The sequence below is a fragment of the Nesoenas mayeri genome (assembly GCF_963082525.1).
Source record: "Nesoenas mayeri genome assembly, chromosome: 2".
Taxonomy (NCBI): domain Eukaryota; kingdom Metazoa; phylum Chordata; class Aves; order Columbiformes; family Columbidae; genus Nesoenas; species Nesoenas mayeri.
Window position 1 is genome coordinate 164602206 of NC_137543.1, and position 10920 is coordinate 164613125.

Consider the following 10920-nt stretch of genomic DNA (forward strand, 5'->3'; position numbering starts at 1 on the left):
GTTTTTTCCCTGCCCTCCGTCTCTCCGCGGGGCTCCTCGTTCCTCTCTTTCCTCCTGCAGCCCCCTGTGCTCCCCGCGGTCTCTCTGGCTCTGCCATCGGTTTTGCCCGTTGCTCTCCCTCTTGCTTCCCGTTGATAGGAGGAGCAAAAGTCTTTTAGAAAGCGCTCGGCATGAGGTAGCAAGACTAGGCCTAACGTAACAGAAACCTAACGGAGCAAAACTAGCTCTGTAGGGACTGGAGATGGGGCAAAGCGGGATGTCCTTGGCTCGCAGGCTGGGAAGAGGGAACGTTCCACTGACTGGAGAAGGAGCTACTGGAGTAGCAGCACCAAATGGCAGTGGGCGTGCTCAAGAGATGAGGTCGAGAAGCCGACACCGGGGCGGGGGGGCACCGGGGACCACTGGAGACCCTTGACGGACACTCTGGCGTACCGACGATGGACTGCCAGCGGAGGGTGGCGTTATGGAAAGCGCTTCTGTTTAAGGCATTAACTAAGCGCTAGCAGCAAATGAACGTGCAATAGGTGTATGTCATAAATACCAAGGAGCGTGAGTCACGCGCACGCTCGATGACAGGGGCGATCCTCTGAGCGTGCGGCGCGCTGTATTGAAATTGCCTGCCGTTTAACGCTTTCAGAGCAGCGTTAAAGAGTCTTTTTTGCCGACTTTTTGGTATCTCCCCGCGTCCCGTGGCTTCTCGCTGCGTCCCCGTGTCCCGCTCCCCGCCCGTGGCCGCGTTCCTCTCTGTCCCGTTGGCCGTGCCGGGCTTTTTTGCCCCGTCTCCGCCCCGCCGCGCCGATTTGTTTCTTCCTCTGCCCTGTTCCTCGGTGCTCTTCCGGCCTCTTTTCCGCTGTCCCCCCCGCTGCTCTGTTCTCTGCCTTGTTTTTTCAGATGCCTGTCCCTGCTTTCTCTTCTCGCCTTTGCAGAGAAGCTGCCGGGGGGCAGAGCCGCTGTTTGACCCGCGGGGTTCGCAGTCAGGTCTCTGCGTGTCAGTGTCCGTCCCCCCGACGGGGGTCAGGTCCCCGTTTGTGTGCAAACAACATCCCTCCCTCGGTGCCTCCTTAGAACGTTTAATGGTGTAAATATTGCTACTGCTAACGCTGTCGGTGCGGCTTCTTTCCTCAGCGGATCCGTCTTGCGGTCGGTGGCCCACGAGTGCTTGGCAACAGCAGAAGCGGCTGGAAGGGACCGGCCGCTGGAGGATGCCGAAGGCTCCTGGGTCGCTGACGGGAGCGGCTTTGCGTAAAGCCAGGGGTACGCGAAGCCGGGCGTGCGGTGACGGCTGCCCAGCGGGTAAGGGAAGCGAAACCTTTACCTGCAGGGACTTCTGCCCAGAAAGCTGAAGAAATTGCTCTCACGCGAGCTTTAGAATTACGCAAAGAGAAGAAGATTAATATTTGCACGGATCCTAAGCAGGTTTTTCGCATGGTGCGTGCCCTTGAAGCCATTTGAAAAGAATCAAGTTTATTCACAGCACAAGGAAGGCGGATTGAACATGATGCTCCAGTTGCTGGGAGCTGTGCTGTTGCTAGAAAAGCCGCCGCCACGCGTTGCAGAGGGCCTCGGAAGGGAAACACTGATCAGGAAACTGTAACAAAGAGGCTAAGAAATGAATAGGAGATTTCTAGCCGAATTAGAATTCGGGTCCAAAGAAGCTGTCACCGGCGACGGGAGGGCAGCGGTGCCTCGCGGCGTGAGGAGCTGATGCGCTCTGTCGAGATTAGGCGAAAAGGTAAGGGCGAATTTATAAACTCTTTGCGAACGAGTGACCCGGCAATGTGAAACGTGTCTAGAAAACCACCTTAGTACTGGATACAGGGTACAGACAAGAGCAACTGGACGAGGGAAATGTAGCAGGGCAACTCTGGCCAATAGAGTTCTCCAAAGTGCCTGGAAAAGGGGGGGTATCGATGTTGGCCGGCACGAACGGGTCCCTTCTCAGGCTGGCCAGCAGCATTGCCGTGCCGGGGGGCAGCTGCCGGGCTGTGGGCCGGGGGCTGCGGCTGTTTGGGGCGCTGCCTCCGCTTTGTTTTCCTAGGGGAGCCCCCCCCCGTTTTGGGGGGTGGTGGTACGTGCACGTGTAAGTGACACGATGTTCCCAGCTGCTTTGTTCTCTGCCTTGTTTTTTCAGACGCCTGTCCCTGTTTTCTCACTTTTGAAGAGAAGCTGCCAAGTTAACGTATGCTGCGCTGAAGTTATAGAAGATGTAGCCCCTCCTTAACCGGTTGACGTGCGGGAAAGGCTTTCTGACCGCCTGCACGGCGAGGGGGCGTTTTTCGCCTTTCGGATCCTTCTGCACGACAAGAGGGAGACGGAAGGTTAAGTAACACGTTGTTTAGAAGCTGAGAGCTTGGTTTGTATTTAACTAAGAATTCACAGATGCGTGGTCAGCGAGAAACTAAAGGGTTATAAGTAAGCTCATGAAATGAAGTAAAGAACGCGGCTTAGCCTTGGTTTTTGACTATGCACTGGAACGGCAATAACTACAGCAGAAGCTGCCGCGGCTTTAACGCGCAAGGGGCGTGAGCGTTGTGAAGCCGCCTGCGTTGCAGAGTGTCCTGATTGCGGTGCTGAGTGTTGGATAGATTGGAGCTGCGTAGCGGAATTGTTTTGTTTTGGAGAGGGTGGGATCAAGTTGGAGCACAGCTTGTGAGGGCGGTATGTCGTGGGTAGGCTTTAGTATTATGCGTGGAGCGGTGCTGTAAGCGTTGCTAGTTATTGCCTGTCTTTGTTCCAAGATGAGCTGCGTCGTTCTGCGTGACGCGTAACGGGAGGACGGCGTAGGAGCGTCATTGTGAAAAAGAGCCCGTTGGGGGGTATTTTAGCTGGCAGGAAAGAGACTGGGGAACCGCCCGCTGATGATGCGAGTAGAGCAGCCTCGATGAGATGTGATGAGCAGAGGCCGTTGTATAAAGTGGACGAGGAAGGAAAGGCTGCGGGCAAAGCGCGGCGCTGCAGCCGGCCGCCCCAGGGCGGAACTCTGCTGTGGAATTCCTGTGTTTCAGAGGGGGAGCTGTGACCGCCCCATGCTCAGCAGAGCCCCCAGCCCAGGTCGGGGGAGCAGGACTCGCGGCACCGTCCTCTGTCCCCAGCGTGCCGGGGTGCGGCTGCTCGCCTGTGGGACGTGGCTGCGGCTGTTCGTGGCGCTGCCCCCCCGTTTTTGGGGGCTCTGGTATGTACATAGGTAAATGGCATTTTAAAGTAATGAGCTGGCAGCTGGGGCTGTTTTCCTTTTCTACCTTTTTTTTTTGGAGTGAATAAATGGGGGGACTCAGGGCGTGACCATGATGTTACTGGAGGAGCAGGCCAGCGAGAGGTGGGGGCTTACAGCCCCAAAATGCCTGAAGATTCATGGGCGGGGTGTTCAGTGGTACTGTGGGGAGCAGAAATTACTCCCCATCCCCTGCAGGATAAACAGAACAATCCCACATCAAAGCCGTCCTAGAGAAATACTCACTGTTTGTCATTCAGGTTCTAGAACGGCCCAATGTCCTGTTAAAGGTTGTGGTGGTGCGGGTCAGGGATCCCCAGGCTGTGCCGGGACCACAGGACGGCTGCTGGTGGAACCGAAGTCAAGGACAACTTCTCAGAGGTAAGAACCTTCCGATTTGTTCCCCTCAGGACACATCCCTTTGCCTCTGGACCCCTCACAAGCTTACTCGCCCCCTGGTTCCCTCAGAAACCCATTTCTTTCCAGTTCCTCTGCGATTACCCTGCCTGCCTTTGGGTCCCTGCAGGCTCTTTGGTGGCATCACGGTGCCTGTTTGACCTTTGCCCCATTAAATTCCCCTCAAAACTTGCCCATTTGCTCTTGACACATCCCAGAGGCCTCATTTTTCCCTCTTGTCTCCTCTCAGGACCGCCCATCTGTTGGCCCCTGTCGAAGGTTTAGATTGCGGGGTGACAGTAAAACCGTGGCAGACGTATTGTTAACCCCCTCTCCCCCCCACTTCCCCCTTTTGCCTCTCCCTCTCCCCTTTCCCACTCAGGACAGGCGATCGGGAGGGAAAGAAGGACAGAGAGAAGAGCGTTGGAAAAATTAACAATGTTTTACTAATGCTACTAATAAGAATAGAGAAAATCATACAAAATATACAAAACCAGTCTTTAATGTCTCAGCACCTGCAGAGCCGGCACCCGAAGTCCTGGACTGGACTCTGCAGACAACCGGAGCTGGATTCAGTTTCTCACTAGGCCTCAGTTCGCAGGGACGACTAGCAAGGTCCTCTCCTAATGTCACCATAAGCAGAAGGGACGAAAAGGGGCCAAGAGGACAAGATCCTCGTGATCTCCCACTTTTATATGAAGTATTCACGTGAATGGGATGTTATACACCGTTGGTCAGTTTCTTGGTCACCTGTTTCTTGTTGCCCCTCTTGCAAGATGTGAATCTGTCCTTAGCAACAAGTTAGCATTCCATTGCTCTGTTTACCAAAACAGGTATCTGGTTCTCCAGGAAAATGCAGCTAATGTGAAGCTTTAGCTGACAGGCAAATTAACTAAAAGAGAAACTTGTTTTTTAACAAAACCAGGACAGCCCCCCACCGCAATCCCCTCAGAACTCCTCTGATTCCCATCTGCTCCTCTCAGGACAGCTGAGCTTGTCTTTTGGGGCCCCTGAGAGCCCCCATTTACCTTCTTTGACCTACCTTTGTTGTCGTTCCCAGCTGATCCTGGTGTTTTCCGTCCTTCGGGACTTACTTATTACTGTTGTGAGAGTCAGAGAGAAAATGAGGAGTCTCTGTGACTTACAACTGTCATTGTTGATCTACAGTATATTAGAGGCGGATTCTTGCAGGATTTATTGCTGCCTTGTCCTTCGCTCCTCCCCAGAACGTAGCGCTGGTGCGAGTTCCCCAGTACACGTGTGTGTGTCCAGCTGAGTACGTCTGCAGGTGAGCGCGTCAGGGTGGGCAGACGGCTGGATGGACGCGCAACTCAGAGACAGTGTTGCTGCGCAGCTGCTAAGGACAGCGCGTGTCCCGTGCAGAATAACATCCCTTGCGCTCCGTGTGCGTGTTCCTCCTTTGAAATGAAGTTGCGCTGCCCAGTGTTTCACGTTGCGTGCGGTACCTGCTGGGCTGAGTCTCCTCCCCGCGCTCCGGTCGGTTCCATGCGCTGCCGCAGCCTCGGCAGCACTGTGGGGTTCGTTGGACGCGTTGCTGGCGGAGCCGGCACCGACAGTCTCTGGACACGTCGAGGCGCTGCGGTGGGTTTTCCTGGAAATTCCAGGGTCCTTGTGTTTTATTATTGTAACTGCTTACTTACTGTAAGACATTTAGAATTAAAACTTAAATAAGAGTAACCAGAAGAGTCTTTGGGAGTAAATAATGCCTCTCATCTACTCTAGCTGTTACTCAAGACTCTGCAGACAGTAATTATCCCCAATTTATGTAGTAAAATTTAAAAGAGTGGAATATAAATACTGGAGCACTAATTGGAAGTAATACCTGTAGAGAAAAAACCTCTAGTTTATATCTATAATAAAAAATAATGTGTGCTAGTTAATCTGCCTGGTAGTAATGTAATGATGAAAATGTTAAAGTGTAAATAAATGAAATTATTTAGGCGTGAGCAATAACTAAATTTAATTTCAGCTATTACTTGGTGAACTAGGCAGCGGTTATTCCCAATCTGAATCCTGGTTTAAAAAGCACATTGTTTGGAATTCCTTTTAAATGATAAAGGCAGAAAACTAATGTGGAGTCATTGGTAGCTACATTTAAACAACCGTTATGAAATAAACTGCAGGCACGAATGACTGCATAGGAAACAAAATAAGGAAGCTTTAGATGTTAAACAGCAGTGGAAAGTAATCGGGAGTGTTTCGTATTTAAATTATAACAGAGCCATGAGATTGGAGGCAACAAAGCTCAGAACCAAACGGAGTCAAAACGTTACTTTTTTTTTTTTTTTTTTAAAGAGAAGTTAAAAGGAACCACTAAATAGTGGCTGTTTATAAATAGAGGCAGTAAAGAGTTCCCAGGCAGTAATGATTGCCAACAGAACAGTAAAAGATATTTTGATGTAAAATAAAATTAGAAAACAGTCTGAATTTAAGCACAGCTTTTTTGGGGTTGTGCAAAAACATGACGGCTATTAATTACCTCTGAGTTAAAATAAAAAGACAGCAAACTCGATGTGGTTAACAACAGTTAATTTTAATTTTTCAGTGTGCTATCCAGTCCGGCCTCTCCCTCCAAGGGCGTGGCCTGATAAAGCCACACCCCCAACTCCACCCTGTCCAAGCTCCGCCCCTGCCGGTCTGTGCCCTCCCCGAGGCGCGTGTCCCTTACAGACCCCTCCCCTTTCATCGCGCCCACCCCCCAGCAGCACGGTGCATCGAAGCCCCGCCCACAGCTCCACCCCCAAACTCAGCCCCTGCTAACCCACACCCCCTCAGAGCACGTGCTGTACAGAGCCCACCCTTATCTCGGCTCCACCCCTCCTTTCCTAAGCCACGCCCCCCTCGGGCGTGTCCCTCTCCCTTCCCCAAGAGGCTCCTCCTATGGGGGCGTGGCACACGGAGGCTGCACCCCCTGCCCACTTTCCTCAAGCAGGCCTCCCAATGGGCGTTTCTTCACAGTCCCCGCCCCTCAGCACTGACCCCACCCCGGTGGGTGGGGCCGCACTCAGCTGCGCGCGGCCCCCCGCCCCCCCCCCAACAGGTGACCCCAAAGTAACTCCATGGCTGCCCCACAGGTACCGCTATAGCAGCGCTGTTCGTGCCCCGTAAGAGCTCCAGACTCGCCTCTGAAGAGCCCCTTGGCAGCCACTGAAGTGCCCCACAGGTTATCACCACAGCCGCCCCATCCCGCCCCACGGCCGCCGCTGCGGGACCCCTGGAGCCCCCGGCCCTACAGCGCGCGGTCTCGCTCCCCCGGTGCCCTTGAAGCCACGTCCTGGCCGCGAACGGAGCAGCCGCCGCTTTCCGCCCCCCACATCCCCCGATCGCTGCTGCTGCCGCGGCCGGAGCAGCCGCCGCTTTCCGCCCCCCACATCCCCCGATCGCCGCTGCTGCCGCGGCCGGAGCAGCCGCCGCTTTCCGCCCCCCCACATCCCCCGATCGCCGCTGCTGCCGCGTCCGGAGCAGCCGCCGCTTTCCGCCCCCCACATCCCCCGATCGCCGCTGCTGCCGCGGCCGGAGCAGCCGCCGCTTTCCGCCCCCCCACATCCCCCGATCGCCGCTGCTGCCGCGTCCGGAGCAGCCGCCGCTTTCCGCCCCCCACATCCCCCGATCGCCGCTGCTGCCGCGGCCGGAGCAGCCGCCGCTTTCCGCCCCCCCACATCCCCCGATCGCCGCTGCTGCCGCGGCCGGAGCAGCCGCCGCTTTCCGCCCCCCACATCCCCCGATCGCCGCTGCTGCCGCGGCCGGAGCAGCCGCCGCTTTCCGCCCCCCCACATCCCCCGATCGCTGCTGCCGCCGCGGCCGCAGGAGCCGTCGCTTTCCGCCCCCCCCACATCCCCCGATCGCTGCTGCTGCCGCGGCCGGAGCAGCCGCCGCTTTCCGCCCCCCCTACATCCCCCGATCGCTGCTGCTGCTGCAGGAGCCGCCGCTTTTCCGCCCCCTACGTCCCCCGATCCCTGCTGCTGCCGCCGGTTTTCCGCCTAGCCCCAACTGTCCTCCTTCGTCCTCAATCGCCGCCACATGCCGCCATAACGTCTCCTCTTCCGCCATCTTGTCTTCCCCTTCTGTTCGCGTTCGCTATTTTATACCGAGGGAGGGAGGAGGCGCTCGCTGATTGGCTGAGGTATCAGCCGCGGAAGTCGCCCATTGGCTCATCCCCACGTGGCATTCCCCGTGAGGGTGGGAGAAAGGCGCTGATTGGTCATCCTGTCGCTGAGGGGAGGAAGGCACTGATTGACGTTCGCAGTACCAGGCGCTGATTCGCTAGCGCCCCTGAGGTAGAAAAGGCGCTGATTGGTCGCCGTTTTCCCCGCCGACGTTCGCCCACAGCAACGAAGCGCTGATTGGGCAGCGCGGCTGAGGGGGGAGGCTCGCCCATTGGCCGGAGGGCGGGCGGGGGGCGGGACTGGGCGGGACAAGGAGGTGATAAAGGGGGCGGTGCAGAGCGCGCGCAAGACTGGAAACGTGGAGGCGGCAGCGGCTGCGGGAGCTCCTGAGCGCTGACGAACCGGCCGACCGCCCCCCCGCCCCCGCGGCGGGAAACCCGGGAGCGGCAGGAACGGCGGCCGGAATCAGTTAACGGGGCGGGTTAGGGCGGTAATTATCGTGCGGGTGTTAATTGGCGCTCGGCGGGTTAATGAGTGACCGGCGGGCTGGGGTGTATCTGGGGGTTTTGATCGAAATTGGGGTTTTAAAGCCGCGGGTTTGTGATGGGGGGGGCGGGGGGCGATTAAGGCCACCGGAGCCGCTTTAACGGTTTAAATCGTTGTGTTGAAACCGGGAGGAGCTGGTTCGGGGCTTTTCTCAGCAATCGGGGCTGGTTTGGGTCGAATTCGGCTTTTAAAAGTTTTTTTAGCGTATTTTTTGGGTGCCGATTTGTGCCAAAAGGCGCCTTTAAAATCTGTTTATTGAGGGTTTATCGGGAGAATTAAAGTTTAAAGCTCGGGGAGATTTGGGGCTTTTCCCCGGGATTTTGAGTCCAAATCGGGTTTTTTTAGAGCCCTTATTTATTTAAATTGTTGTGTTTGAGGGGGCTTTTTGGGGTTTTATTTCGCTGAGCTGGGTTCGGGCGGTTCGAGGCTCCTGAGGACGCTGAGTTGTTTTAATTACTTAGAGCTGTGAGGAGCCATTTGGGGCCGTTTGGGTCTAAATCGGCTTTTTAAAAGGTTTATTTAACGCGTTTAAAGTTGGAGGGGCCGATTTGCGACTTTAAAGCTTTTTGAATCTACTTATAGATAAGAATTTATACACTAGATTAGTATTTAAAGCCCGGGGGAGATTTGGGGCTGTTTCCCAGGACTGCGAGTCCAAATGCGGTTTTTTCTTTTAACCGCTTATTAATTTAAGTTATTATATTTAAACGGGGCTTTTTGAGGTTTTATGAGGTTTTTTTTGAGCATTTTGGGCGGTTCTGAGGCTCCTAAAGCCGCTTAATTGTTTAAATTATTAATTGTTAAAATAATTTAAATAGTTGTTGAAATAAGTGTGTAAATTACTGTATTTAGAGTCGGGAGGGGCATTTTGTTGCTTTTTGAGGGGGTTTTAGGGCTGAATTCGCTTTATTGAACGTGTCCAGAGCTGGGGGTCCCGGATCTGTGCTGATTTGCGCCCCCAAAAAAGCTTTAAAAATCTATTTATTTGTAATTTACTGAATTAATATTTAAGCGGGAACAAATTGGGCTTTTTTAACCCGCCGCCATTTTGTCTCCCCCGTCCCGTTCTCCCCTCACGCTGGGGGGGGCCGAGGAGACGCTCGCTGATTGGCCGGTGCCGTCTGGCGGGAAAGCCTCCCGCGGGCTCAGCCCCGCTCGGCTGTCTCCGAGGGACAGGAAGGTGCTGATTGGTCGCTGCCTCTGAGGAGAGGAAGGCGCTGATTGGTCACCGCCTCCCTAAACCCACTTAATTGTTTACACTGTATTTTTAAATTTATTTATATATTTAAATTTAATTTAACTTAATTTTAATTTTATATATATATATATTTAATTTGTATATATATATATATTTAATTTATTAAATAATATATTAATATTAAATCTATAGTTAAAATCAATATAGTAATATACTACTATAAATGATATAATATGATGAATAGTAGAAATATATATTATATATAATCTGATATAATTAACTGATCAACTAATATTCATTGATATTACTTAATGTAATTTATAATTAATATATAATGACATAATATAATGATATATAACCTAATATTGTAATAATGATATTCATTATATAATATTAATATCTATATATAATTACTATGTAATGTATCTAATCTATTTTTACATATATATCTTATTATATAAAGCTGTGAGGGACCATACTGGGTGGGTTTTTGAGATTTTTAAGGCTGTTTGGTCTCAAATTCAATTTACTTCATTTTGGGGCTGTTTTTAGTATAATTTGTGCTCAAAGAAGCTTTTAAGATCAATTTTTTTGGCAGTTAATTTGCTCACTGGGTTAATATTGAAGCGGGGGGATTTGGGGCTGTTTCCCAGGACTGTGACACAAATAACGGCCCTTTCCTTCCCTTTCCCACTGCAGCTCCTGCTCAGAAAACAGTGAAGGCAGCCTGGCCGCCCCCCAACTCCGGCTGACGGCGCCCCCCAACTCCGGCTGACGGGGCCCTCCCCAACTCCGGCTGACGGCGCCCCTCAACTCTGGCTGAGGGCCCCCCCCAACTCGGGCTGACGCGCCCCCCTCCAACTCCGTCTGCCGGCCCCCCCGCCCTCCCCTCTCCGGCTGACCATGCGCCCTCCCCACCCCCCCCTCCAGCTGGCTGCGCCTCCACTGCACACCATGGCAGGGACGGGAGGGGGGATCACAAGGGTCTATGGGGTGGTGTGAGGGTCAGGGCGGCTGTGAGGTCAACGGGGCCGTTGTGGGGTGAAACACCCCTGAAGAGGCTGAACGCCCTGCAGATGAGTGAACCACACGCTGACACACAGTGCCCCATAGCACCTCCATTCTGCCCTATAGATCCACAACACTGCCCCACAGCACCCTATAGCTCCTGCTTGCTATCCCACAGCACCCCATAGCTTCTCCACTCTGCCCCATACATCTACAGCACTGCCACAGAGTACCTCATATGTCTTCCACTCTGCCCCATGGATGCAGAGTGCTGCCCTGCAGCAACCTATAGCTCCTCTGCCCTATACACCCACAGTACTGCCCCACAATGCTCCATAGCTCCTACACTCTGCCCCATAGACCCACAACACTGCCCCACAGCACCCCAGACATCCTCCACTCTGCCCCATACATCCACAGTAGTGCCCCCCAGC

General features: G+C 53.6%; 1 long non-coding RNA gene across 1 annotated transcript; it reads left to right on the forward strand.

Annotated features, from left to right (window-relative positions):
- Positions 1–2266: 2266 nt before the first annotated feature.
- Positions 2267–6172, forward strand: LOC308037186. Its single transcript, XR_013921736.1, has 3 exons — positions 2267–3172; positions 3472–3592; positions 4120–6172. It is a non-coding gene; the product is annotated as an uncharacterized lncRNA (long non-coding RNA).
- Positions 6173–10920: the final 4748 nt, after the last annotated feature.